We start from the raw sequence: 26,201 nt of genomic DNA on the forward strand, positions 1-26,201 counted from the left end.
GATGTTGACAGTGATGATGATGATGATGATGATGAAAACAACGACGATATGATAGTGATGTTGACAGTGATGATGATGATGATGATGATGAAAACAACGACGATATGATAGTGATGTTGACAGTGATGATGATGATGATGATGATGAAAACAACGACGATATGATAGTGATGTTGACAGTGATGATGATGATGATGATGATGAAAACAACGACGATATGATAGTGATGTTGACAGTGATGATGATGATGATGATGATGAAAACAACGACGATATGATAGTGATGTTGACAGTGATGATGATGATGATGATGATGAAAACAACGACGATATGATAGTGATGTTGACAGTGATGATGATGATGATGATGATGAAAACAACGACGATATGATAGTGATGTTGACAGTGATGATGATGATGATGATGATGAAAACAACGACGATATGATAGTGATGTTGACAGTGATGATGATGATGATGATGATGAAAACAACGACGATATGATAGTGATGTTGACAGTGATGATGATGATGATGATGATGAAAACAACGACGATATGATAGTGATGTTGACAGTGATGATGATGATGATGATGATGAAAACAACGACGATATGATAGTGATGTTGACAGTGATGATGATGATGATGATGATGAAAACAACGACGATATGATAGTGATGTTGACAGTGATGATGATGATGATGATGATGAAAACAACGACGATATGATAGTGATGTTGACAGTGATGATGATGATGATGATGATGAAAACAACGACGATATGATAGTGATGTTGACAGTGATGATGATGATGATGATGATGAAAACAACGACGATATGATAGTGATGTTGACAGTGATGATGATGATGATGATGATGAAAACAACGACGATATGATAGTGATGTTGACAGTGATGATGATGATGATGATGATGAAAACAACGACGATATGATAGTGATGTTGACAGTGATGATGATGATGATGATGATGAAAACAACGACGATATGATAGTGATGTTGACAGTGATGATGATGATGATGATGATGAAAACAACGACGATATGATAGTGATGTTGACAGTGATGATGATGATGATGATGATGAAAACAACGACGATATGATAGTGATGTTGACAGTGATGATGATGATGATGATGATGAAAACAACGACGATATGATAGTGATGTTGACAGTGATGATGATGATGATGATGATGAAAACAACGACGATATGATAGTGATGTTGACAGTGATGATGATGATGATGATGATGAAAACAACGACGATATGATAGTGATGTTGACAGTGATGATGATGATGATGATGATGAAAACAACGACGATATGATAGTGATGTTGACAGTGATGATGATGATGATGGTGATGAAAACAACGACGATATGATAGTGATGTTGACAGTGATGATGATGATGATGATGATGAAAACAACGACGATATGATAGTGATGTTGACAGTGATGATGATGATGATGATGATGAAAACAACGACGATATGATAGTGATGTTGACAGTGATGATTATGATGATGATGATGAAAACAACGACGATATGATAGTGATGTTGACAGTGATGATGATGATGATGATGATGAAAACAACGACGATATGATAGTGATGTTGACAGTGATGATGATGATGATGATGATGAAAACAACGACGATATGATAGTGATGTTGACAGTGATGATGATGATGATGATGATGAAAACAACGACGATATGATAGTGATGTTGACAGTGATGATGATGATGATGATGATGAAAACAACGACGATATGATAGTGATGTTGACAGTGATGATGATGATGGTGATGATGAAAACAACGACGATATGATAGTGATGTTGACAGTGATGATGATGATGGTGATGATGAAAACAACGACGATATGATAGTGATGTTGACAGTGATGTTGATGATGACGATCACACCCACCGAGTAGTTATAGTGACCTTAGACTTGACCTTTAGGGCTCATAGGTGTCCAAGGCCAAGGTGAGACGTGTGTGGGATCTGAAGCATGGCCATAAATCTTTTAGGAGACTATTTGGAGGCGGTGAATATCATATACTTTTTTACTCTAACTTGGCCCAGATTTTCGTCTCTAAGGCTCGTTTAACATAGCCCGGTAGTAGAACAGAACTATACTACGGCTCTTCATCCTTTCCATTGCACTTCTTCGTGACCAGCATCATATTCTAGTGCTAAAACATTGTTACACCTGAGATTTTAAAATGGAGAGATGTGAGTTTTAGGCCAAGTGTGAGTGAAACAAGTATAGTCCCGTCACTATGCCTGGTTTTGCTGTACAGGTCTGGGGTCAGAACGCACATTCTCCTTGGTTAAGGAAGCTACTAAATGCCTCTTCCTTACCGATTTATTTTCTGGATACGGCTTGTTAATATTGTGGCCTCAGCTCGTATTCTCGGTTGTTAAGGAAGCACCCTAGCAACTCTTTCTTACCGATTTATTTTTTGGACACAGATGTCTAATATTGTGGTCTATGCTTGTATTCTCGGAGGTTAAGAAAGCTCCCTAACATTTTTTTTTTTTACCGATTTATTTTTTGATACGGCTGGCTAATGCCGTTAGGTACTTTTTTTTATGCAGAGTACGGTGATTTTATAATGATTTAATTAACAGAGCAGAGGACGGCAAGGCGTAATAAGCAAAACAAATCGCTCAGGAAGAGATGTTTGGGAACTTCCTTAACCGACGAGAATGCGGACCATAGGCTCTTTGGTCAAGCCCTAGAGGTGATTATTATTATTATTATTATTATTTGATCCATCAGTATTAGTTTAATTAGGTTAAATATATGTGTTGATATGATCGCTTCATGTAGTTGCCTGATACTGAGCCTGTGAGATGTGTGCTGCTGTTACAAGTATGGTATATAAATTAGAAGGGTATAATTTTGAAATCACTCACATATCACGCCGGCGTTTAACTCACTGAGCCCAGGGATGCCTTTTACAAAATAATCTTGCCAACTGTTGATCAGTTTCAGCTTAGGGCAGAATGTTTGATCTGGAAGGGTTAAATACAGCATTCATGAGCACCTTCAATAGGAGAGACCTTTCCCAGTTAGAATTCAAGATGTGGATGTGATACAAAGTGTTAGGAGAAACACACTGAGGCGATTTGGCCATGTGGAGAGGATGGCGAGCGAGAGGCTAACTAGGAGAGTGTATGAGTGAGATGGAGGGGGGGAGAGGGAGGGGGAGGCCGAGGATGAGATGGAGGGATGGAGTGGAGAGATATGAGAGAGGAGGGTGTGAGTTGGGAGCAGGGCAGTGAAGTGGCGGGGGACCGAATTACATGGAAACGATTTGACTGTGGCAACCCGTTACTGGATTGATGTGTCTGGGAATAGATGGATATAGATAGACAGACAGATAGATAGATAACCTTCAATATGGGAGCCCCCCTGGGGAAGGGGGGATAGAATACTTCCCCAGTATTCCCTGCTTGTCGTAAGAGGCGACTAAAAGGGACACTTTTATCTACATTCTTTTTGCTCTCTTTCTTTCCATTGTACTTTGTCTTTCCAAACCCTCTGCATTTTACTTTCATTTAGTTAATTTTCTCTCTCCACTGTCTGGTTCCTGCGAGTCACTGGCATTGGCTTCAGGGTAAAATATTTTTCTGCCTAAGAAATCATGATGAACTCTGGTGACGAAGCAATGACCCTCAGTTCCGTGCAGCCCTTAAGTGGGCAGGGGGTGCTAAGAATCCCACGGTGTAAAAATAAGTTTATACATCCAAAAAGAACCTTAAGAATAGGAAACTGGAATGTTTGAACTCTCAATCAGGCTGGTAAAATGGAAGAGCTTATTTCAGTGTTCAACGAATACAAGATGGATATTTGTGCTCTTACAGAAACGAGGTTGCTTGGAGTTGATAAAATGAATTTGGAAGATGGTATTACTATGTCGGTTTCTGGTAGGAGTGATGGAAATCATTACCAAGGAGTAGGCTTACTGTTGAGTAGAGATGCTTGTAAGGCTGTATGTGAGTTTGAACCAATTAATGAGCGCTTGCTTTATGCTCGTTTAAAATCTGACCATGGTAATATCAGTATAGTTGTGGGGTACGCTCCGACAAATGAGGCTGCTGATGAAATGAAGGATGACTTTTATGAGAAGCTGCAGGATGTAGTGAATAGAGTGGCAAGACATGATGTGTTAGTTTGCATTAGTGATTTTAATGCGATTGTTGGCAGTAGTAGGGATGGCTTTGAAGATTGTATGGGTAAGGAGGGTGTTGGTATAAGAAACGAAAATGGGGTGCGACTTGGAAGCTTTTGTTTAGCAAATGACCTTATAATTGGTGGAACTATCTTTGAGCATAGAAAAATACATAACACTACTTGGATTTCACCATGTGGTAAATATTGTAACCAGATTGACCACATTGCAATTAGCATAAGGCATAGGAGTTATTTGCAAGATGTTTGCGTAAGAAGGGGAGCAGATATAGGTAGTGGTCATCAACTTGTTGTGTCAAAGATTAAAATAAAACTTAAGAAAAACGTTAATGGTAATTGTACAGGAGGTAATAATTATGATTTTGATGAGCTGAGAAGTGATGAGAGCACGAGGGAAAAGTTTCAGTGGGAATGTAGGAACAAGTTTCTAGTCCTGCAGACTTTGATGGAATCTGAAGACAATGATATTAATCAAATGTGGAGTGAGGTAAAAGAGGTTTTGCATGAGAGTGCTAAGGTTACTATTAAGAAAAAGGGAAAAGCGAGAAGGAAAAAGTGGATGTCAGATGAAACATGGAATGCAATTCAGAAAAGGAAAGAGGCTAAGTTAAGAAGTGAAGAACAACATGTTGATGGCCAGGTAGTTGAAGTACTTAGAGCAAAGTACTGGAGTTTACATTCTGAAGTAAAAAGACTCGTTAGACGTGATAAGAGGACACTATATGATGAAAAGGCGACAGAGACAGAAATTAAATTAAGTAAAAATGACGGTCAGAGCACAAGAGCAGCGTATCAGGCCATAAAGGAGTTAACTGGGACTGAAAAGAGAAGGAAGGAAATACCTGTACGAGATAAAAATGGTACTTTGATGACTAAAGATTTGGATATAAAAGGAAGGTGGAAAGAGCACTCTGAATCTGTTCTAAATAGACCAATTCCAGTTGAAGAGGACATTTTGCCAGCCGAGAGAGATTTGCAGATAGAAACAGGAGATATAACTTTGGAAGAGGTAGCAAAATCTATAAAGGAGTTAAAGAATTTTAAGGCCCCAGGAGAGGATGGAATATTCCCTGAAATGCTTAACTTGGAAAATGACAAGTTGATGAATGCGCTTTTGAAACTTTTTAATGTGCCTTTGGGTAATAGCGGTATTCCAGAAGAGTGGAAAAATGGAGTGATTATAAAAATACCAAAAAAGGGAGATTTAAGTATGTGTGGCAATTGGAGGGGGATAACTTTGACACCTGTAGTTGCAAAAGTCTTTTCCAAAATCTTGTTGAAAAGAATAGAGCCAGTAACTGATAAAATTTTAAGAGAAGAACAAGCGGGATTTAGAAAGGGTCGAGGTTGTAATGATCAGATTTTTATTGTAAGGCATCTAATGCAACAAGCTAATGAGATGAAAATGCCACTTAGTATGTGTTTTGTGGATTTTGAAAAGGCGTTTGACAGTGTTTCACGTGGAGCTATGTTGAAAATTATGAGATTCTATGGTATACCAGAAAAGTTCGTAAATATTATTATAAGCCTGCATGAAGGTACTTTTTGTAAGGTAATGGTGGGTGGTTCTTTGAGTGATCCATTTCAAGTTAGGTCAGGAGTGATTCGAGGAGGAGTTCTTTCGCCATTGTTGTTTGTTTTGGTTATGGACTATGTTATGAACAAAGTTGTAAGGAGAACAGGTGCAGGAATTAACTGGAAAGAAAATAAGAAGCTGATGGATTTGGACTATGTTGATGATATTGTACTGATTTGCGGAAGTATTTACGAGATGCAGAGGGTGCTTGATTGTCTGGTGGAGGAAGGAGAAATAGTGGGATTAGTAATAAATTGTGGAAAGACTGAAATTATTAATATGAACGTGGAGAACCAAATCAATTGTGTAATTGGGAATAATGTGGTGAAGAATGTAGAAAACTTTAAATATCTGGGAACGATTGTATCATCTAATGGATCATTAAACAATGAAATTGAGGAGAGGATTAGACAGGCTTGGCGAGCTGTTGGAATGTTGAAATCTGTTTAGAATAATAATATGCTTTCGGTACATACTAAAGTGAAAATTTACAAGTCCATGATTAGACCAATTTTAATTTACGGGCATGAGTCATGGTACAGTACAATTGCAACAGATCAGAAAGTATTAGGATTTGAGAATAAAAAACTGAGAAGGATTCTTGGGGTAAAGTGGCAAGACAGAGTTACAAATGCAAGAGTAAGGGATATTACGAGAGTGGAACCTGTTAACGAATATGTGAGACTGTCTCACTGGAAGTGGCTAGGGCACATATACAGAAAAGAAGGTAGTTTAATACAGGATGTGCCAGAGTGGACTGCTAGAGGAAGAAGAGGTAGAGGTAGGCCGAGGGAAACCTGGTTGAGGACAGTGAAAAAAGAAGCAGGAGAGGAGTGTTGGTGGGATCTGAAGGAGATGGCAAGAGACATATATTGGTGGAGAGAGTCCATTGAGGCCCTATGCATCCCGTGGGGTGCCACAGGAAATGATTTATGGGAGCCCTGTATGAGAGCCCCAGCTTAGCCTGTAACACCAGACTGTTTTCATTGGGCTCAGTGATTTTGTAAAACTTGTTCCTGGACGGTTTACTGTACAGTAATATACAGTACTCTATACTCTTTACTATAACTTGGCCTAAATTTGTGATCTTTCCATCTTGAATGCTGAGTTGTGAAGATAGATTAACTCTGGAATATGATGGTAGTCACAAAGAAGGCCAGTGGACTGGATGTACAGCCATAGTTATTGTCTTTTTCAGCCACTGACCTACGTGAAATATAATCAGCTAAAGGACCAAAATCTGGGCCAGGTTAAGGTAAAAAGAGTTCAGTATGAGAGGGAGGGCAGCTTGGTGGCAGGGGACGGCGTGATATTAGGTAAGCAGTTTGTGGCCACCCCTTCTGTGATTAAGGCATTGGGTTATGGACAGACATACAGTACAGTATAGATAAATATAGAGATGATAAAGAGATAAGTAACCCTCTCATGGTAAGGACACATCTAGGATTTATTTCCAATAATTACCAGTCCCCTCCCCGGAAGGACTAGGGGACGGATATTCCTTTCACTCGGTTTGTCTTTTTTTTTTTTTTTTTATCTCTCTGTCTGTCTGTCTGTAAACAACTTTACGCGAAAACTTCTGGTGCGATTTTGACTAAAATTACAAGGATGATGGGCTATGACCTGATCACCTGATTAAATTCTGGGCTAGTCTGGGTAAAGGCGGCTGTAGGCCCCAAAAAGGTAAAAAAAAAAAAAAAAAGGGGGGGGGACGGTTAAAAACCTTGTTTTAGCCATAACTCCTTTCAAATTCGTCATATCGACATGAAACTAAAAGATAAAGGTGCATCTTTCAAATCTGCATCCTATATCATACCTCATTACATCAGGGGGGTCATCCCCAAGTTAATGGTAGGGGGGTCAGAGTCACGTGGGTAGGGCCTAAAATTTCAAAATCGTTAATTTTCACCCAATTTACTCCAAATTTGATATGTGACATCTTTGACTAGATATCTTGTGCTTATACGTCAGTACTAAAATGACTACTGGGGACGGGATTGCCGTATCTGGCACAGCTTGTTCGTAAATCCATGTAGGAGAGTAATAGGAGCTTTAGATTGCTAATGCTGTCACCATTAGCCCTGTCATAGTCGAGACAGCTGGAATATTCCAGTTCCTCTAACTCCACACAGTTGTGTTTATCTGAATGAATTATAGAAGCCTGAAAGATACAAGAGAATATTTAAGTGCAATATGCAAAATGTTTCTGTAAGGAAAAGATGCTACAGAGTTTCCTAAACCAGCATGAACTTGGTCCCATACCATAAAACTCCATCAGCATAATTTTTTTTTTTTTTTTTTTTTTTTTTTTGGGGGGGGGGGTTCCATCACATGGGTCTTATATTTAGCTTTGGTGAGGCTTACTAGAGTGGAGGGTTGTAATGGAGATCATTCGTTACAAGAGGTTTCATTAGAATAAAACTGTCTGAAGGTAGCTAGAATAAACTAAGTAAAATGAAGTGGTTAAACATTCATATCAAAAGCAACCACAACCCTTTCCCATGCCTCCCAAACTATCCTCGGCCATGTTCGCACTATACATACTGGTAGTCATCATTTTAGGGTAGGGATGTATTCCACAATATTAGTTTTCCATAGAACTGATAAGGGAAATGTGGATAAACTGGTAATTAAGCTTTTTGGTGGCAGTGGTACTTTAATCTGTCAGGTATAATTATTCCCTTGTACAAAGGAAAAGGGGAAAAAGAAGTGTGTGGTAATCATAGGGGCATTTGTCTTCTTAGTATAATAGGAAAAGTGTATGGTAGGATACTTATTGACAGAGTTAGAGAAAGAACAGGGAAATTAGTTGGAGAAGAACAGGGAGGCTTTTGGAAGGGAAGAGGTTGTGTAGATCAGATATTCATTCTTAGATCTTTAGTGGAAAAGTTTCTAGAGAAGGGAAAGAAATTGTATGCGGCTTTCATGGATTTGGAGAAAGCATATGACAGGGTGGATAGACAAGGATTGTGGAAATTGTTAAGAATATATGGAGTAGATGGGAAGTTGTTGAATGCTGTGAAGAGTATGTACGGTGGTGCGAAGGCTGCAGTGCGTGTGGATGGTGAACTAAGTGAATTTTTCTCTTTGAAGGTTGGGTTGAAACAGGGATGTGTCATGTCTCCATGGTTGTTCAATCTGTACAAGGATGGGGTAATAAAAAAGGTACAAGGTAGGGTAGTGGATGTTGGAGTGGCCCTGGTGAGAGACGATAGTGTTTGGAAACTCCCTGTACTGTTGTTTGTAGATGATACTGTGTTGTTGAGTGAAGACGAAGGGGAGCTGCAAGGCTTGGTGGATGAGTTTGAGAGAGTGTGTAAGAAACGGAATCTAAAGGTGAATGTAGGGAAGAGTAAAGTGATGGTCTTTGAGAGAGGTGAAGTCAGTGAATGTACAGCGAGGTTGGATGGTGAGGAATTGGAAAATGTGAGTACGTTTAAGTACTTGGGTAGTGTGATGAGTAAGGATGGAGGTTTGGAGGGTGAAGTGCTTGAAAGGGTACAGCAGGGAAGAAAGGTTGCTGGTTCTTTGAAAGCAGTGATAAGAAACAGGGAAGTGAGCATGGAAGTGAAAAAGTTACTACATGACAGTATTGTGATACCAACTCTAACGTACGGAAGTGAAGCTTGGACGTTGTTGGAAGGACACAAGTCAAGAGTGAGAGCAGTGGAAATGAGTTATTTAAGAGGAGCCTGTGGAGTCACATGGAGAGACAGGCTGACGAATGAGGATATAAAGGAGCGTTGTGGTGTGGATGCGGATGTGATAGGAAGCGTTATGAGGAACACACTGAGGTGGTTTGGCCATGTGGGGAGGATGGAGGGTCAAAGACTGACGAAGAGAGTGTATGTGAGTGAGGTGGAGGGGGAAAGAGGGAGGGGGAGGCCGAGGATGAGATGGAGGGATGGGGTAGAGAGGTATATGAGAGAGGGGTGTGTGAGTTGGGAGCAGGGCAGTGAAATGGCGGGGGACAGGGCGACTTGGAGGCGATTTGTTTGTGGCCACCCCAAACGGGATTGAGGCGTCTGGCAATAGATAGATAGATAGATAGATAGATTGATAAAGATATTTACATTATCACTGATCTGTTCCTTAATGGTTGAGATGTAAATAAAAGTAATTCAGTGTTACTGGTGTACCCTTGTGGTTAATGTTGCTAGCTATAAAATGGTCAATTCAATAGCACCGGGGTTCAAATCCTGGTGCAGGCAGCTGGTGCAGTTCAATTCAGGTGCCCATCCACTCTTTACAGATAGGTTATTGTTGCTTAATGATGATCTGTTTGGCCAAGCAGACCTGTCAACCACAGGTAAGCATCTGCTTGTGTGGTGCTATACTATAGGTACAGCATTGTACAGCGATCCCTTGGTTATCACGTATAATTTGTACCAAGCCGAGGGAGTAATAACAGAAGTACAGAACCTATGGCATTTATCGTAATTGGTAATGGGCATCCCGCTTGTAAAGCCAAAAGTTCCCTTTTACAACAAATTATAGCCACTAAATGTAAACGTACTGTTACAGTAAGTACCAGAAACACATAGGCATGGTTGGGGTAACAGAAATTGATGAAAAGGGCAAAATCAGGAAGAAACATACATTAGACTCGAGATGAGCTTGAGGTAAGGGGTTCTGAGGCTAGGGAGTGGAAAGTTAATGGTCTCCTTGAGTAGAGAATCATCTCTGAATCCTTCAAAGCCATCAGAAATCATAGACACTGCATCGTCATTGTCAGCAGAAACCACAGTCACTGCTTCAGCTGGCACAGATTGGTGGTGGTATTTCATGATACTGGTGGAAAAAGTCCTCGATTTGCCTCTGCCTGATTGTTGTGGTGATGACTGAAGTGGTCAACATAAGGCGTGAGTGCTTTGACAATGTAACATAACAAAATCTTGCAGTTGTTGCGTGGGGGAGTGTGCTGTTCAGCGAGGAATCTCTAGCGTTCACCTAACTCCATGATCTCCCATGATGTCTGAGAGAAACAATGGGATAGAGTGTGCTTCGGGGCTACCTTCCGAGTCTTCTTGGTATTCTTCTTTCTTCTTCGGCAAGCCTATCTTCCTCCAGAATATCCTCGACTGAAGGCACAACAGGTTCAGTCATTTTCCTTATGTCAAATTCTGTTGTCTCGTTGAACCCTTGACCAGCCACTCGCCTTGTCTCCTTTGCCGCCAACCAACCTCTGCCAGGACAGATTATGATTTTCCTGGCACTCATTCACCAGTCCTCAGGTAGTCCCTTGTGTAGACTCCTCCATGCATGGTTCATAGTAGCTTGAGTAACTTCATCCCAACATTCAGTCATCAAATCAATTGCTTGCTTCATGTCATATGACCGCCAGTAGCACTTCACTCTCTCTTCCACCTCAGTCACTGTGCTGCCTCCCCCTCCCTTCTCCCCCTCCTCCTCTTCCTTACCGTCTACCAACATCCGCATGGCCTTGTTATCCTCTGTGGCTAGCCACATATTTCTGAACTGCATGCGGTAGTAGGCTGCCATCACACTAGAGATAATTTCCATTTCCAATGGCTGGTTGAGTGAGGCGGTGTTAGGGGGTAGGAATTTCACTAGTATATGTATGGATGCAATGATCACAGGAGGGGAGAATGGCCATGTCAAACAATAACAGAAGGTTGAATATGATGTAATTCGCTTCACAGAAGGCCACCGCACTGGGGACAGAAAAGTTGTTGAACCAGTTGAATGACAGCTTCCCAGACATCGAGGCTTTCTTACAAGTTGACCAGCGAACATTCAGCTTTGTCGTATCTATATGTCCGTATTGTTTGGGGTGTTTTTTATGATGGATAACAGTTGGCTTCCTTCTGCATGATCCCGTGGTATTGGTGGTAAAGGGGTCGGTAAAATGGTTCTTGATGGCATTGTCCTCTTGGGAATAGACAGAAAAAAAAAAATCATCCATGTGAAATATTTGAGCCTGGGGGAACTGACCTGATTCTTTTATGTAAGAATTTTGGGTACGCCCTGGCACTGGCTTGGCTGGTACTTGCAACCTCACCTGAAATTTTTACATTTCTGACTTTGTGGCGAATTTTGAAGTTTTCAACACATCCTTTAGAAGCGATGAATGTGGGTGGGTTTGGCAAAATTTGAAATTTTCAACCCATCCTCTAGGGGAAAAAAAAAAAAAAGTGATGATTGGGGGTGGGCTTGTAACCTCCACTTGCGAGCGAGTACTTGGTACAGTTGTATGGCCGTGTTCATAAAATCTTTTTGTTTCTGTAGTATATTCCATCATGCCCTTCTCTGCATGTATCAAGCCTGAAGTTGTTCGGACTTGGTTAGTAGATAATTAGGACACCTACAAGCTTGGGTAGTTCCAAAGTTTGGGCTATTTTCAATAATGTAGTCCTTGATTTATGTAAATGATTCTAACTGTTGCCTCATTGATCTCAACTTCTTGGCCATAAGTCGTTTTGTTTTGCCACCATCGATTTTCACAACGATCTCCAGTTTCTCTACATACGCCAGTATCTTCATCTTTTTCTCAGTTGATGGCCCAGCTTTGGGTTCAGGTAGTTGTGGTGGGTTAGGCTGGTGGGAGGCCTCGGTCATCGTGGTCAGTATAACAGCTTATCAAATAAACCCTGTTCTGAGCATGTGAACTTTGCTGTTCACGACTGCTGGGTGTGGATAATGCTTTTGTGAAACGCACCATCTGCCCCAGCTCTGATGCTACGGGCCATTGAAAACAAGCTTCCTAAGCCTAAATGATCTGACCCAATGGAAACATCTCACTCATACAATGATGTCCTGGTTGATGTGTCATACATATGTGCGTGAGGCATGTGCGAGCAAGTATGTTTGTTAGTCTCGGGCCAATGAAAAACAAACTATCACGGCTAAAAGGTCCTGGCCCAGTAAAATTATCTCACTCATTGGATGATGTCACGGCGGATGTGCTGAGCAGATGCACACGAAGGATGTGAGAGTGCGTATGCCTGTTACTCCTGGACTCGGCCCAGGAGTCTTGTTGGAACGGATAAGTGTTCTCTGGTTTGGCTGTTCCCTGCAATTACTGGTTGGAGTAGATATTGTTCAGTGGGATATCTTGTGAGTTTGGGGATTTTGTGGTTTTAAAATCTTAAATTAGAGGTTAGGTAACTAGGGTGGTAACCATTTCAGTCTAAACTGGCGCTGGACAGAGCGAGGTTATGTGGATATAGTGATCTGGGCAAAGTTTTAGTGACTAAAGTTGATTAACTGCCCATCTCCCATACAAGACCTAATTATTAATGTCCAGTAGTGTTTAAATAATCATTTATGAACTGTTGCCTAAACCATGTGTACGATTTGGTGGGAAATTTAATGGTAATAGTGTACAGTACAGTAGAGGATGTACTGTGCATGGGGGTTTAGCAGTTTTTTGGCTTGTTTCCTGCTACATTCTATGAAGCTGGGAGATCCAGCAACACTGTTGGACCATGTCATGGCCTGATACATCAGGCAAATGTGTGTGTGTGTGTGTGTGTGTGTGTGTGTGTGTGTGTGTGTGTGTGTGTGTGTGTGTGTGTGTGTGTGTGTGTGTGCGTGCGTGCGTGCGTGCGTGTGTGTGTGTGTGTGTCTGTGTGTGTGTGTGTGTGTTTTGGGCTTGGGTGCAGCTCAGCTCTTGTCATAAATTGCACTCCACTGTCCCACACTATCTTCACTTGCTACCGTCATTACACATCACTTACAATATTTTCTTACGTCACATGTAAACTAATACATACGTCTCTGTCGTACACTGTTTAGACTTTGGAAGAGAAAACAAAATGCACACAAACACATCACTTTTCCTTGGGAAAGCCATTGCAGGAGAGAAGAGGAGCAAGGTTGGCATCATATTTTCCATGTGATGCCTCCCATCTGATGATGAGTTAAAACTCGACAAAGGAAACTAGTGTGCACAGTTCATGATATGACACTATCTCTAAGACCCTTCCATGAGCGCTTTGACAGGGGCGGCTTGGCAGGGGTGTGATGTGAAGGTGACGTTCAGCGTGTGGGCAGGCAATGAATCGGACTACACGAAAATCTCTTACCTCCATGGCGACAAGTGCTTGACTAGTGATGTGGCTAACTCACTCGGCTGATTCAGAGGAGATGCCAGATCCCACTTGAGACAAATCCGTGCACTTCTCAAATTACAGCATGGGCCTGCCTGCAAGTCTACTGGCGACCTGAAGAAACTAGAACCCCTCTGGTATCACGAGTACTTTGGTGACCCAGAGGGTCAGGGTTAAATGGGGGAGGCAGGCAGTCCATAAATGAAGGAGGCAGGCAGTACTTAAATGGAGTAGGCAGACAGTCCTCAAATGGAGGTGGCGAGCAGTCATCAAATGGAGTAGGCAGGCAATCCTCAAATGGAGGAGGCAGGCAGTCCTTAATTGGAGGAGGCATAGTCCCCAAGAGGATGAGCTGCTAGTGAAAAGTTCTTGTTAGGTGAGAGAATTTTTTTTCTGTAGGGTGTTTATTATAACTAGGCAAGGATATCCAACCCCTGTAAGCTCAGTTGATGCCAAAGTGTAGTTAAACTGGGTGGTAAATTTCATTTTGGTGGTAGGTGGTGGCAACCATCATCCATTCTCTTGATGTAGTGCTGCCTACTTCGTCCTTCACCTTCATCGTACTTTTTCTGTGTCTGTCCTCTTCTCTTCCTATTTTTCCCTTCTTTCCTGTCACTTTTTAATACTCTTTCCTTTTCACGTGGCTTTAAATTGAGTGACAAGCCTAATGTTTTCCTGTAAGCCAGGAAACCATTTACTGTACAATGCTGGGTGGTAACCAAGTAACCAACTCATATGCGTTCCCTACGTATTAACAAATGGGTTAGTTTCCCTCCGTGTAAAGCAACTAACTCAAAGACAAACGGCCACCCTTACGGGATTATGGCATCTGGCACTTGATTGATAGAATTTTTAATGGATGGGTGGATGGAGTAGAGAGCTATGAGAGATGGGGGGGGGGGTTGGAGGAAAAGCAGCCAAATGATGAAGACAGAGTGACGTGGAGATTTACTTAGGCCACCCCTTATGGGAATAAGATGTCTGACAATAGATAATAGATACAGTTGACTTACCCATGAAGAGACAAACGTACCTCTTGTTTATCTGTTTTATGCAACCACAAGTTAGTAATTAAGTTGAGACAAAATTCTTCCGGTTTAAACTAATTGTATGACCACTTGGGGGACCGACTTTTGTACTTTCTTCCCGTTACCTTAAGATGATTTTGTTTTTACCTTATCTTTTACCCAGAGTTTCGTCCTTTTATGCCTTATTTCACTTAGCTCAATGGCAGAAAAAGGAAGTGCTATGGCTCAACATCCTTTCCAAAGCACTTCTCTGTGACAGACATCCTATTCTAATGTTATTCACTTGTTACAACTCTGCACTCAAGATGGAGATGTCAATTTTAGCCCAAAGGTCGAGTGAAAAAGATGTGAATGACTAAATGAAGGCCCTATCTAATTTCTGTGTTGCACCTCAGTTCAAGAAATATAAGTACAAAATATCCATAATACATTTCTTTTTCTAACAAGGTTTAAAACTGCCATATGTCAATCTTGAACAGAGTTGTAGCAAATGATTTTTAACATACTATCATGCTAGTCACAGTGAAGTGGTATGTAAAGGATCTGAACCCATTATTTTTTTCCTGCCAGTGACCTACATGAAATATACTACAAAATGATGAAAACCTTGGCCATGGTAAGGAGAATGAATCAGAGTATATAAAATACTATTATACTCCTCTTATCCCAAATTGGCCTAAAATTGCCATCTTTTTATACTGAATGCAGAGCTGTAACAGAAGATTAACATCAGGAAGTGATGCTAGTCTTCATCATGTCCTCTGAATAACATACAGAGCTGTAGCAATATCTTTTTTCCAGAATAGGTACGCGAAATAAGCAAATAAAAAATGAAATTCTTGGGAAAGTTAATGGACTATGGAATTACTAAAACACTATGTATCTTACAAAACCCCTTTCCATACTCTACAGGATCCAACACCCTAGCAAGAGCATCCAAAACACTTTTCAATGGCAATGGAGAATTTTGAGGATTTCTTACATACCCAGAGTACTACCAATACAAAGTGGTTGCAGCCAGGAGATGGCCCTAAACTCTCTCCCCCCCCCCCGTCCTTTTATAAGGAAAACGTGAATAATAAAGAAGTTATATTGTCTTTAACCTTTCTTGTCTTTTGCCATTATATTCTCAGTAATCTGCTATAGATTATTTCCTGGATTCTTTCCTTTACTATAATAATTGCAATTTTTATTAATCAAGATACCTTTATAATACTCTTCGAGCATCCAGATTTGTGGAAAGACAACCTAAACTCAACCCCTTCCTCCCCTCATATCAAAATCCGTCCCTGACAGATACTTGCATGCCTAGCCTCGGACACCAAGCCACCACCACCACCAGAGATGCGCTGCCTGTGAGACTGCATATGGTGAAGTATTAAGCTCTGATATTTGAATTATATTAATACATCAAGTTCTGTGCTCATTCCACTCTAATTTTGCCTAAAATAGTTGTTGTTTCATGTTTAATACTGATTTCATAACTACTGTAGAGAACTACCAGCACCTGCCAGCCATTGCCACCCCCATCACCACGACCAGAGATGCTGTATTTGTGAAACTCTGTTAACTGACCTTTGGTTCATATTAAAAGAGTAAGGCCTGAAGGAGTCCCCCTTTGACTTTTTCACACACACACACACACACACACACACACACACACACACACATATATATATATTCCACACCATAGTCGTTTTAAACTTAATTTGGCCAAATTTCTTCATTATCCCTTACACCGGGGCATGTTTCCCAATGTTTTGCGTCTCCAGCGGGGTTATTCGGGCTCCGACAGACTCTCAAAAAATATTTGCCAAAAATCAGTTATTAGTCCTAGAATATTAAAATTACATATGCATATGGCACATACCTTCAGCTTTCTCCTGGGATGTTTGTTGAGCCTTCGTCGATTACCGTAGGACTTGTGGAGACCTCTGAAGTTGGGTAACGAAGTCTCCACTTTACACTTCCCGACAACCCGTAATATGATTACCACAGCCAGATATTAACGCTATAAACACTACTCTATGATTATCAAGTAGTTTGGGATCCATATTCCAAATAAAAACCACTGTGAAAGCAATGAAAATTACGAGCGCGTATGACCTTCCCACTTGCGCTAGTTCGCTGTTGGTATTCTGTCATTTATTATTCATAAAACCCCTCACACTTTATATTTCTATTACTATATAACACTTATATATATCTACAGTCTTTATCCATAAGTTTCCTTCAGTAGTATTAGTTTATTGTCACTGTAGGGATTCAATTTCTTTCAGTAAAATACGTAGCATTCACTTTCTCATCCTGTATACTAGCATTGAGAGTGAATGTCACTTTCACCTTCACTCTCATAACTCATAGTATTCAGACATGCTAGAGTGAAACTTTCACTTTCATTACTCCTAGGCTATATAATCGTATTCTTATAATACTACTCATTTACATGTCTATTTACGTTCTCTATTTTATTTATGTTATTTACATTTCTATTTTATTTACAATGTGTTATGCACTGTAACTTGAAGTAACTTATAAAACTATTTTCCATTGTTCACGTATATTTACATTCATTACTTTCACTTGCTGTTTACACATTATTTACAATTCCACTTGCACTGTTTTACTCAATAGAAAGATCGCAGTCTCTCTTTAATCAGTTGTCAGCCCTTTACCTCTTTCCACACGAGGTTTAGTAGGGGGTAAAGGTCACAGGGCCCTTTGCATTGGGGTGAAAAGTCCCCGAAGTCAGCAAGAGCAAACAGACGTACCTCCACATTGGAAGATGAGAGTGAACTGATAAGGGCGGGCCAGGGTGGTGGCCTAACTAGGGAAATGCGTTACTGCCAATGTTAGCCTCTTGACAGAGCTAATATATAGCAGTGAAATGATTGGCAGGAAATCTAGACAATACATTATAAATTAGGTAGTTCCAGGTGAATGTAAATATCACTTAGGCTTCTCCCTTCCCTCCTTATATGTATATTTATTACGATAATAGATTATACGGCATATTGCAATGGGAAATAAACAGCGAAAATTAGCGAACGAGTGCACGTGAGGTGTTGTCAGGTGATAATTAGCCAGTTCCAGGTGTATGGCACTTTCACTTACCTTATTTCTTTCTTGTATATATTATTTGGTATAAGAATAGGGCATAGGGCTTATTTTAATGGATGAAATCAGTGAAAAATTCCAGGGAAGATTTCCTTAGCGTAGCACGGCCAGGCAGGCGAGAGGATAGGGTAATGGAGGGGGGGTAGGGAGGGGAGTCAAGAACGGGGAGAAATGGCTAAATTGTCAACAATGGATGGGAGTACAGATGAGATCAGGAGTGCTGACTAGTGTTGGACATTGGCAGTACTGATAGATGATACAAGCCACCACTTGGAAGCCCTGGTGAATTCAAAATAACACAGAATCACAAAAGTGACGCCCCGCGGTATGATCCCTTGCTCCCAAGCGTCACGAAAGTGACGCCCTGCGGTTAAGGGGTTATGCAGCTTATACCATATAACTCCATTCCAGAACAAGGTAATACTCTGGCTGTGTACTTGCAACAGCGCATTTGCATCAAATTCTAGCTCAAATTTCTTCATAAATCAGCATGAGAAATGGAGAGATGGTATTTTCAGGCAAAGTTAAAGTGAATATGATTAATATTTTGGGTCTTGCTATTAACTTCACAAAAATTTGCTTTTAGAGGGAATAACTAACATCTGATGGACCTGGACTGTTCCCAAACTCCAGTACCTTTCCATCCGCCTACCTACCTACCTTCCTACCTACGTCTTTGCCTATATCTTTCTACCTACCTACTCACCCACCCATCCATACTCTCCCAACCACCCACCCACTTAACCACGCACTCACTCACTCGACCTCCCATCCACCAACAAAACCACCCACAAACCTACCCACCCATCCACCTACCTACCTACCTACCTACCTTACCATCCACCCACCCTTCTACCTACCTACGTACCTACCTACCTACCTACCTACCTAGCTACTTACCCACCAACCAACCAACCTACCTACCTACCACCTACCTACCTACCTACTCACCCAATGCACCCACCCACCCACCTACTTACCTAACTGCCCACCCACCCACCCATGCACCCACTACCCACCCAACCACCCACCCAAACAACCACCCTCCCATGTACCCATGCACCCACCCACCCACCTTCCCCCCTACCCACCCTATGTCCCACCTAAACTCACTCAGTAGCCTTAGCACCAGCCCTAGCAGTCCCCAGAAGCTCCAGCACCAGCCCCATAACCAGCAGACCCCAGCAGCCTCAGCACCATCACGAGAAGGTCCAAGTGTCATGAATTTCTTAGATCATATTATTTTGGCAACTCGCGACTTTGTATTAGTATTATTATGGGAACTCTTGAACAGTATTGAAACCCACAGAAGTTCACTCAGTCAGCTAACCACTCGCATTTGAACTCATATTTGAAACAGTTTTCATGACATTCGTCACTGCTTCATACGTGACTGTCTTTATGTACAGACATTGCGTTTCACTGAGCGATATTTTTGTGTAATTGTCGTTCCCACGCCTTGCATAACTAGCTGTTAAGTCACGCCCATTTTGCATGCCCTTGTACCTGGCATGGGAAAAGTAGTTTAGTTAGTGTCGGACAGCCACAAGAGTAAGGCCCGATTCACACGACCCGTTTTGGTTCCGACAGGCAGTCCGGCAGCTAGACGCCGTTGAGACTTCTTACATGCATTCTAATGTAACTGTTCACATGACTCATCAAGCTGACGGCGGCAGCCCTCTGTCAGCCGACCAACACGTCACGGATATCTTCTCGAGATATCCTTGCTGGCTAGCTGGCGACCTGACGCCAGCCGGACAGGTTGGTGATGGCTCATGTGAACGAGAATACGTAGCGCACCCGTCCATTCCAGTGGACTCGCTGTTACCGCCTTGTCCATGTAGATAACACACACTGTTCATTGTTTGGCATCATGGATGAAAGGCTGCTCGAACTTGTGCGTTCTTATGAAGAGTGATTTGATATGAATAACAAGAAGTACAATGATTATCCTGCATGAGGATAAGATACTGAAAGCGACTGGCAAGGAAGTAAACAAACCAGGTGAGTGTGTCAATAGTTTATTATACATGGAATTATAACTCATAATCTTTGCAGGTAAAATTCACTATTTTTCTTGCCTTAATACAGGATATGCTATACCACTCCCAAGGTACTGCTCCAGCAGGACTACTGAAAATTTTTACCTCATCACCTACCAGTTCTTTATACAGGGTCCAGAATTCTCCCTCGAACCTTCTCTTTTTCAATGACTGGTGTACCCATAACCTTTTCCTCTTTCCACGAACTTTTTTTTTCCTCCTCTTCTTCTAATATTAGAGCAATTGCCGTCAAATTCCTTAGAGACCGACCGGCCATGATCCTCACACAACAATGAGCACACACTGAATGACGATGCTGGACGGACTGGGAACGTGTCATGTGAATATACATTCTGATGGCATCAAGCCGGCAGACTGCCTGTTGGAACCAAAACGGGTCATGTGAATCAGGCCTATCTTCTCGAGAAATCCTGGCTGGCTAGCTGGTGACTTGACGTCGGCCTGACAGGTTGGTGATGGCTCATGTGAACGAGGATATGTAGCGTACCCGTCTATTCCATGAGTCGCTGTTACCGCCTTGTCCATGTAGATAACACATACAATTCATTATTTGGCATCAAAGACGAAAGGCTGATCGAAATTGTGCGTTCTTATGAAGAATTATTTGATATGACTAACAAGAAGTACAGTGATAATCTGCATAAAGATAAGATATGGAAAGTGACTGGTGAGGAAGTAAACAAACCAGGTGAGTGTCATTAGTTTAAAATACAAAAAATTAAAACTCATAATCTCTGCAGGTAAATTTCACTGTTTTTTTCTAGCCTTAATACAGGATATGCTATTTCTTTCCCAAGGTAGTGCTCCAGCGGGACTACTGAAAAATTTTACCTCATCATCTGCAAGTTCTTTTAACCGGGTCCAGAATTCTCCTTCAAACTTCCTCATTTTCAGTGACTGGTGTACCCATAACCTTTTCCTCTTTCCACGAACTTTTTCTTCCTCCGCTTCTTCTAATAGTTGAGCAACTGCCGCCAAATTCCTTAGAGACTGACCGGCCATGATCCTCATGCAACAATGAGCACACACACGATGCTGGACGGACTGGGAACGAGTCATGTGAATATACAACATTCTGATGGCGTCAAGCCGGCGGACTGCCTGTTGGAACCAAAACGAGTCGTGTGAATTGGGCCTAAGGCGTTGTCGTGGCCAGTGCTGAGAGCAAGATCCTCATTGTAGCGGCTAGTCTCCAGCAGTTCAACAATTCCCCGCATCTCCCCTATGAGTTGGTGATCGGCAGTAGTGGACGTTAGCAGTGAACTGCAGCGCTTTAAGCAGTCAGAGATGCCTAGCCTCTTCGCAGCCACAGCTCCATTTTCCTCCACTGACCAGTATTTCTATTCGTTTTCCTAGGCTTAACTAATGCATAGCATTACTGTGAAAAACATTATTAAAAATACTTTTCAACCAATTATCTAAATTTACAAAACTGTAAAGCTTACATTAGTCAGGTCACACAACATCTATCACCATAGGCATTTTTATTACATGTCCCTAGCCCGGAGGGGCTAGGCGACGGGTTTTGTTTGAGCTCAGTTTGTATGTTTGTCTCTCTGTCTGTCTGTTAACAGTTTTAAGTAAAAACTACTGGTGCAATTCTGGCTAAAATTACAGGGATGATGGGATATGACCTTCTCATCACCTGATTAAATTCTGGGCCATATTGGGCCAAGGCCAAGGCTATAGGTCCAAAAAATGTAAAAAAAAAAAAGTAAAAAAAAAAGTAAAAAAAAAAAAAAAAGTTTGTTCGCCATAACTCATTCCAGATTCGTCATATCGACATGAAACCAAAACCTAAAGGTGCATCTTTCAAATCTACATCATACAACATGCCTCATTACATCAGGAGAGTCACCCCCGGCAGGGGCATTAATTTCAGGTGGGTCGGGCCTAAAATTTCAGATGGGCATAAAATCGTCAATTTTCATCCATTTTACTCTAAATCTGAAATGTGGCATCTTTGACTAAATATCCTGTTTGGTTTATACGTCAGCACTATAATTACTGCCGGGGAAGAGTTTGCTGTGTCTTGACACCACATCTTGTTTGTGCTGTTACCTTTCGTGAAGAAACGTAATTATTACCCAATTTAGTATCGCATTAAGAAATTCATTGGTCATAATCCTACACCTTCATGTATAAATATTGTCTGGATATGTACCACCTGTTCTGTTCATTTATCTTCATAGGGATACTATAATGCATTTTAATTATCAGTTGAACAAATAATTCGTCTTTTTTCTTAGCATCAAATATGGAAGATGTCAAAATATTGCTAAATATCTCTCAGGTCCATAAACATTTCAGTGTACCACAGTATATCAGGACATGCATCGTTTTCTCTAACATAACCTAGAGCTTCTGAAAGAAAACAGGTATATTGGTTGTAGTCCAGGGGTGACATCCGCACATTCATACTGTATAGTACATGACTGCTCTCTGTCTGTCTGTGTCTGTCTGTCTGTCTGTCCATAACTTTCGTCGGAATTGACCAAACGGCGCAATACTTTTCCTCCTTGCACTTTGTCAGTGATGTCTTTGCAGAAATACCGATTAATATTTACCGGCAATATAGCCGTATTATATTGCTGAATAAATGTGTACAGACATTATCAAAACAAATACTTATGAACAGAGGAAATATTCAGCTGAGATACAATGGATAGGGAAATAAGAACACAGGTGAACTGAAAGGGTACATTTTTGGAGTAGGTCTATGATGTAGAAGGCTGAATGACGTGAACTTAAAGACTACAATTAAGAAAAATTTGAGTGGAAGCTTTTACATTATGCTGAGTCGCCCTGGATGATATTTATGGATGTGATGTCAGAATTCTCTTGAAAAGGTTATGATGGGCATTATTTCAGCGTGTATAAGTAACAATAAAATTATGACAATAAAAAATTAGCTAAGCACTTTTGAACTTCAGTATGCCAGTGTTCATCATGACACAATGCTCTGTCGGAATCAATGAGTTAGTGTCAAACTAAGTATAATAATGTTGGCCGTAGTGTACGCTCGACACTGGAAATCCATCAATACATAGACAGATTATTATTATTATTATTATTATTATTGTTAGGTGGGGGCGATCACCATCCACTCACTCGATGTAGTGCAGCTCTCGGGTGTCTGCCCTTTCCTCTCCATCCTTCTTTCATTCCATTATCTTGTCTTTCCTTCATTTTTTCCTTGTCCTTCTGCCTACGGGTGACTGTACACTCCCTCTTCTGTCTTTCTTTCCTTCATTCTTTCCACTTCCTTCAGTCTGTGGGTGACTCTACACTGAGTGACAAGTCAAATAGTTTCCTGTGCACCAGGAAACCATTTACTACCCTGGGTGGTAACCATATAACCAAATTTTGGCGCCTGATGGTTTAGTGGGTAATTATTGCGCTCCAATCGGATTGAGCCGGTGAAGGTTTATATCCAAGGGATGGTTGGGGTTGATTGCTCACGTAATGCCACTCAGGGATGAGTGAGGCTGGTGACTCTCATCTTAAATATCGGGACCAACTGTCTGGCCCCGGGCTCCTGCGCTCCTCATGGGGCAATGTAGGATTGGATGATGGATGGATTATTATTATTATTTGGCACCCATTGTTAACGTGGCAGCGTCTGGATTGACTCTATCGGATACATGTGAAGCTATAGAACGTGGTGAATGTTTTTGGCGTATCCGATAGAGCCACATGATGAGTGAATGGAAGCGAGGCCCATTGGAGGAAGTCTTCGGAAGAAAATTTACTGATACAAGCACACTGAAAAAAATTAATTTAATCATTATGTAATATTGATACTGACTGCAGACCAAGTGCATTCATTATGCGTCATTCCTTCTCCTATCACCGTCATCATCATCATCACCTTCCACACCGTCCTCTTCCTCATCATAAGCATCATCATCATCATTACCCTCCTCCTTCTCCTCTCCCTCCTCCTCCTCCTCCTCCTCATCATCATCATCATCATCATCATCATCATCACCACCACCACCATCATCATCATCATCCTTATCATCAGCATCAACATAAACCTTCTTATCATCATCATCTTCATCATTGTCATCATCACCCTCCCTCTCTTTATCATCATCTTTATCATCATCATCATATCATCACTACCACCCTCTTCACCCTCCTCTTGCTCCTTCTCCTCATCACCAACATTATCATCATCACCCTCCACCTCTTCCTCCTCCTCCTCCTCATCATCATCATCATCATCATTATCATCATCATCATCACCATCATTATCATCATCATCATCATCATCATCATTATCATCATCATCATCACTCTCCTCCTCCTCCTTATCATCATCATCATCATCCATTAAACACTTCCAGCTGGTAATTCAGGCGTATAGGATCCAAAGGCAAGAAGAGAAAAGCACAGTGAAAGAATTAATGTGCAGGATGGACTCCACACAGCTACAACTGACATACTTCTCTGTTAATTGCCGTGATTATTACTGAACCTACTAAAACATAGGCTCCCCAGATTTGTCGCAAAGAGAGTGGATGTATGCTCGTGTGCTTTCTTCTCTAGCTTTATAGGGTTGCCTCACCGGCATTAGTACTTTTTATTCACCCTTCTGGTGGTTGTTAGGATAGCTAGTTTCTCATATTCCTCCCCTTCCTGTAGCTAGGTACAGTAGGTGTCTGTGCCATTACACTGAGTTTACCTTTGCTTATCGCCCACGGAGGGTCCCCCCCACTGATCGCTCTGGGGCGTGAATAAACACGGTCGGGCCTCCCTGGAGTGGTTTGAGAGGGCAACCTCAGACTTAGGTGTTTGGACCCCGGTCATTCGTCCCTTGTTTGTTTTTCTCCCTCTTCCCTTGTTTGTTTTCTATGGTGGACGCCCCTACTGCCTCCCCCCCCCCTGAAGGGGGGGGGGAGGTAGTCCTGACCGACCCCCGACTGCTGCACGGACAGACTGCCCCGAGACTGAACGGCCCCAGACACGTAAACCGCTAGACATAAATGTAAATAATGCATCGTTCGTCATGATCCATGTGGTTGGTTCCACTCCTCTGTCCAGCCTCAATCCCTTCATCATCAAGAAGGTGATTGATGGGTGTGCAGGTGAGGTGGAACAAGTTAAAAAAAGATCTCTTGGTAAAGACTATCAATTCTGCCCAGGTCAAGGATTTGCCGAAACTGAGGAAGTTCCACAGTTACGATGTCCAGACGACGATCCCCCACTCCATGAATTTCTGCAAGGGTGCTATCACCTGCAGGGATCTGGTGCTTACGGAAGAGGAAGAAATCGTACAGGAACTTGCTCAGCAAGATGTAATAGAGGCCAGATTTATTACAAGATATTCGGAAGGTATAAGGACGAAGACCGCAACAGTTGTTTTGACTTTTGGAAAAGTATCTCTTCCAGCCAATGTGAAAGTTGGATACGAAATTTTCAATGTTAGACCATACATCCCGAACCCCCTTTGTTGTGCAAAATGTCAGATCAATGGACACCATGAAAAGGCTTGTCGATCTTCTAACCTAGTATGTGGCAAGTGCGCGGCTGTAGGCCATTCTGCTGACCAGTGTACATCAGGGAATGAATGTTGCTTTGACTGCCAGGGTGCTCACCCCACTTCCTCTTGGGTTTGTCCCAAGTGGAAGGAGGAGAAAGAGGTCTGCACAGTGAAAGCGACGGAGAGCATATCCTTTTACAATGCTAGGAAGAAGGTGAAGGAGTTGCATGCAAATCCCAAACCTAATATCTCCTATGCATAGGCGGTTGTGTCCCGTCCTGTGATGTGCACCGTGGAGACACAGACTGACCTTACATTCGCTCCTCATGCCCCACGCCCTACCTCTCAGTCTAAGCCTCCTGTACGTTCCAACTCTCTGACAGACATCCCTGTTGCCACTTCATACTCTCAGGCTGCCGCTAATCCTTCGCAGTCAGTGCGGCCAAAACAGAAGCCTGACAAGTCTGACAAAATTAACTTGACCACCCTCACCGAACAGTCACGTCCTCATGTCCTTCCCACTCCTGGTCCAGCGAGGGAGAGAAAGAATAGCTCTTCCTTGGTGTCCCCTATATTAGGTTGTGCCTCGACTGACAGTCACCAGGTGATGAGTGCAGGTGTGTCATGTAGAGAGGCATTA

This window comes from Coenobita brevimanus, chromosome 19 (genome assembly GCF_032717465.1).
Source record: "Coenobita brevimanus isolate Jiangsu-jjx chromosome 19, ASM3271746v2, whole genome shotgun sequence".
Classification (NCBI taxonomy): Eukaryota; Metazoa; Arthropoda; class Malacostraca; order Decapoda; family Coenobitidae; genus Coenobita; species Coenobita brevimanus.